Source organism: Meleagris gallopavo, chromosome 5, assembly GCF_000146605.3.
Source record: "Meleagris gallopavo isolate NT-WF06-2002-E0010 breed Aviagen turkey brand Nicholas breeding stock chromosome 5, Turkey_5.1, whole genome shotgun sequence".
Lineage (NCBI taxonomy): Eukaryota > Metazoa > Chordata > Aves > Galliformes > Phasianidae > Meleagris > Meleagris gallopavo.
Window position 1 is genome coordinate 21,667,248 of NC_015015.2, and position 5,235 is coordinate 21,672,482.

The window sequence follows — 5,235 nt, forward strand, 5'->3', positions numbered from 1 at the left end:
TCGCAGCCGGCTGCGTCCTCGTCTCCCCCAGCGCTCCGGCTCCTCCCGCCCGATGTAAACACACACGGCGGCGGCTGAGGGTGGGCCGAGGGGGGGCAGCGCCATGGCAACCTCGGCCGGAAGAGGAAGCGCGGGGGTCAGGGGCCGCCATCTTAGCGGGGTCGAGCGGCTGGCTGCAGGGATGCGCTGCAGGCAGAGTGCTGCGCTGCGAGCCTTTACGGCCGCAGGGGAAGCTGTCCACCGCGGGGTGGTCTGGGGCGTGCAGCAGCACTTCATCTAGTGCTGTAGAGTTGGAAGGGCAAACCAGCCTTGTGTCTTGGTCGTAATAAAGGGGTGCCTTAAGATTAGTTTTTATTTTTCAATTAAATTGGAGACTTATGGGTGACACTGAACAAAGCAATTTCCTTGTCCCACGTGGGCAGAGATCTCCAGAGGCCCCTTTGCTTTGCTTCTCCCTTCCTTAAGTCCTTAAATGGACCACTTCTCAGAGAAATACCCTTTAACCCTTTCTCACAGCAGAATTTGTAGTTTTTTCCCTCCCTCACACGCATGCACATACCCCACTCAAGCATGTGAACCTTCTCAAAAGAGCAATAAAAGACAGTGAATTCAGGGAAGGCTTCAGACTGCACTGATTTCTGCAGACATGCACTCAGATACACAGTGTGTGCACATACCTAACCACACTTGTTGGTATTAAACAATCTCCCGCACCTAACAATAATTACATAACTAAAATACCCTCCTCTACACACCATCCACTACAATTTATGTAAAAAAAAACTGATATTGCTATTAATAGAATTAGATTGCATCATTTTAATAGCATATTAATAGCAATCTATGTTGTAGTCAGATCATGAAGTTTCTCATACTTGCATTGAATTTAACAAGCAAATTATAGCCTGTAAAATATTGCATACATTTTAAAGGGTTAAAGAGGAAACTATCTTTTCTTTCATCAAGGTAAAATAATGAATTCTAGATTCAAAGTAAGGTAGCCCTGTACGTTTAGCATTTACAATTTCAGATTAACATAATATGGTTTCTCAAGAAGCCCTAAAATTAAATATGTGCAATGTTTTAAAGAAGTTAAAATGAGATTGTCTTGTTTGTGATGTCTCCAAAACATTCACAGAACATTCCAATTGAAAAATCAGAACATTCTAGAAGATATACAAATCTCAGGGGGAAAAAAAGGAAATAAATTGCTTACTTTATGTTAGGAACAAGAAATCCTGAAACTATTTCAGAACTACTAAAAATATTCCCTAACAAAAAGTTACATGACCTATATCATGAAGCATTAGCAGATAGTACAGCTCACTAGGTATGAATGTGTTCAGTAAAACCACTGGTGCCGAGGACACCATGTCAACGTCCTTTCAGGAGTGATTGCTTTGAACAAGCTCTAATACTTTAGCCTAAATACCCATTAATGGCTGTACCAACTGTGCACCTGAAATAGGCTTTTCCAGGTTTGTGTCATCCAGCTGGATTTAATCCATTTCACACAAGCCAAGCCTGCTCTGGTACATGAAGCAAAGCATGACAAGTGGCACTCACTGATCATAAGTGTCACCTCAAAAAACATGAGAAAAAGTTACTGTAGATATGCCTACAGTTATTTTTTTATTATTTGCAAGCAGTAGAGTTTATGTCTTTATAGTATAGAAACTGTCTTCCTGAAGGACAGGGAAGACAAGGAGATTTACCTGTCCAGAGTTTTCAGTGAAGGCTGAGGACCTGAAACACTGAGTTAATAAAGCATGTTATAAACACGTGTAATAAATATTTTTAAGTTGTCAAAACCAGTGGCAAAATATTTTGACCTCCAGATTTGGTCACAGTACCAAACCCCAAATGACTTTTAACAAGAAAATTAAAAGCACTTTCATAAAGTTACCATTCTTTGCATAGGGGTGAGTGCGTGAGGTAGAGAGTGATACTTGGGCATAATTTTTGCTGTGTAGACTAGAAGACACACCTTTCAGATATAGCACGTCACATGTGCTAACTTTAGGAGATGAGATTTCAGCACTTTTTGTCTATGCTTATGACCAGACATGGCTCAGCAATAAACATCTGAACAATGACTGAGATTCCAGGTCTCAGCCTTACAGTAATAGTGCTTTCCCTTAGATGGATCTTAACATACAGAAATAAATAACGATCACTGTAAAGCATTTAGGTATACAAGCATTAAAAGAGTGGTTGGTTCATATGCTAAAGGATTCTAGTAGAAAGGAAATTATTTCCAGGCAGTGTAGCTGCTGATTAGTACAACTCCTCCAGACCTCCTGTTCCAGATAAAAAAAAAAATCCTTCCTTGCAATGATAAAATAAATTGGCCATTAGACTTACTAACCATCCCAAGAACACACAGCAAGCAAATCCACGACTTTGCAGAAATGTAAGCAGTAACCCTTGCTCATGCTTTACCTCACTGAAAGACTCATGTATTGAAATAGCTACCCTGAATTTGTTTATATGTATATATATATATATCTCATCACAGCAGCATTTAAGTCTCTTCCCATGACCCTTACCACACCCCCAGAAAGTAGGGAGGTACTTGCTGCATCAGGTAGTTGGACTCCAGCAAAGTACGCATAAAATTCCCTCTGAGAATTTAAGTTCAGAGTTATGAAGGTGTAAAGGGAAGTTACATACCTGCAGCAGTCAGTTACCTGAACAATACCATACATCAGAATCTGTATGAAGCATCCAATACAAAATATTAATAACAGAGCAGGAAGCATCACTTAGTTCATGATGTAAGAGACTGGTAACACCCTAACTCTGAAACTTACATCTTTTAAATACTTGCCACTGTTTGTTTGAAAACATCAATAAATCCTAATGGTGTAACAAGGAAAACCTAAATAATCTTGTGATTCAGCTGTGTCACTGGAAACTATGATCTGTTACAAGGAGTGTTCAGAGATCCATAGGTCTCTACCTGCCTATTCCTAAGAGAAGCCTCTGGCACTCAGGCTGAACAGTGTGGAATGCCAAATGCTCACATACATAGAGAGGAATTCTCTGTGAGGATCTCGGCATTTCCCATTGAATTTCAGCATTAGTTGCAATGTGAATGAGCAAGAAAGCAAAATAAAGGTTCCGTGTTGTATGAAATAAAGATAAGCCATGCTTCCCTCTGGAAGGGAGAGAAGCCTTCTAAGAAAGGCAAGGTATTAAAAGAAAAAGAAAAAAAAAGGGTGGTAGAATCAACCATAACCAAATGGCCAGCACATTTTTGAATGCCTTTTTAGGGGATGGTAACAATAGGAAGTGCTTAGAATAATTTCATTCATAAAGTTTGTTCTAACTTCTTTTTTCTTACAAATTATTACCTATTTCGTTAATAATTTGTAAGTCTTGTTTTTTTCAGTCATTATACTCTGCATGTTTAAAGCAGACTTAAAAATGGATGCTTAGAACAGTACTGCTGCACAAATAAATGCAAAAAGCAACATCTGGAATCTAAGAATAAGGAAATGTTTTCCTCCCTGTGACTTTTAGCATCTCTGCCGGAGAGTAGATCTGCTTAATAAAATGCCTCAATTAGAAATAATTTTGTGCACTACTGTACTCATGACTGAAGACTGATGCTCTGTCATTACAAGGAAAATGGAGAACATACAGCCCTGAAGATATCCCTGATATAGCTGCACCTTTTAACTCTTACAAAGAACATAAAAAGTTGACAAGGGGAAGCCAGGTTTAAATTGCTGTTTTCACTATGTGAACTGAAAGGAGAAATAAAGAGCAGGGGCAGAGAGCTGTCAATTAAAACAGTAACATATTTTCCAATTTACAGATAACGAGTTTATCTGTAAATAAAATAAACAAAATGCTTTTAACCTCAAAGGTATTTTCTTTACAGATATTGGACAGCTGGAGAGATCTGTCATTTTTTCACTTTCAGGGCTCACTGTTGCTCTAAACTTTTTGCTTGCAGTCACATCTCACACGCTCATGCATGCAGAGACAGTTTAGTAACTCCACTGTGAAGAAAGTTTAGAAGGTATTGGCTGTACAGTGTAGTAGAAAACACCTGAGGTAAACATTCAGAACTTGTGGGTCCTGTTTCGTGGTCTTTCACCTTGGGTTCAGGACTGTGTAAGCATCCCTTCTCTATTGATGGGAGAGCAAAATAAAGCCATTGGCAGATTTGTCACTTAACTATTTCTTTTAAATTGTTACTATTAATTACTGGAATAGTAGATTTTCTTTTCTGAAGAGTTAAACGTGGTGGAAAACTACTTGTTGTTGACCTTGGCTTCCCTAGTGTTTTTAATTCTCCTTTTCCTCCCTTCATTCTGTGTTGTTACATTAGTAAGAGGCTTGGGCACGTTATATATGAATGTATTGCTCTTACAGAAAAGCCCTAAGCAAGACTATAAAGGTGTTATTTATACAATACTGAAAAATGGCAGTAATAAAAAGAAAAACCTATTAGCCTTCTTTCCAAGCTGAAATTGTCTAGCTATCAAATAGATAGATGACAGGAACTCAGGACACATTGCTGCTTTGGATTACAAATGGCACTTTTGCTTTAGTCTGTTATGTTTTTTCTCTTACTTGGAAAGTTCTTATGTAAAAATCAATTTTAGCCGTCTTTAGTAAAGATCCTTCTGGATGAAGAGATAGTGCTAATTACCTTCTAGAGCTGTACTTATCAGTCTGCCCATTTAACAGCATGCAAATGGTTTTTTGCGTGGTTCTGTGAAATCCTGAACCCCACACAGCAGACTGGCTTACTCTGACATTTTTGGTTTTTTGTTTCCTGGTACGTTTGTGTTGTTGTTGTTGGTTTTTAAGTAAGTATTAAATGAGGGTAGGTGTTTAATGTCATGTAACAGTTTGTGAAAGGCACTGCCACAGACAAGTAAATAAATATACTGAAGAGACACTGAACTATGACCATCCTCTGGTTGTCCTCAGAACACCAAAGGAGATTTTCCAGTTACACTACAGTATGTAGAATTTCACAATGCTTATATCATATGGACAAGGCATTTCTGGCAGATGATGGCACTTTATAGAGAGATTTTTACAAAATGAGTTTTATGAGAAAGGGCATGCTATTGGCAGCTAAGGATTCTCAGAGCCCATTTCCCTCCTCCCATACACCATATATCACATACATCCATGAAAACAGAATATATATTTGGTAGAAAATGCTACAATTGGAAGGATTAAAAAAAAAAAAAAGGCAAAAATATTCAT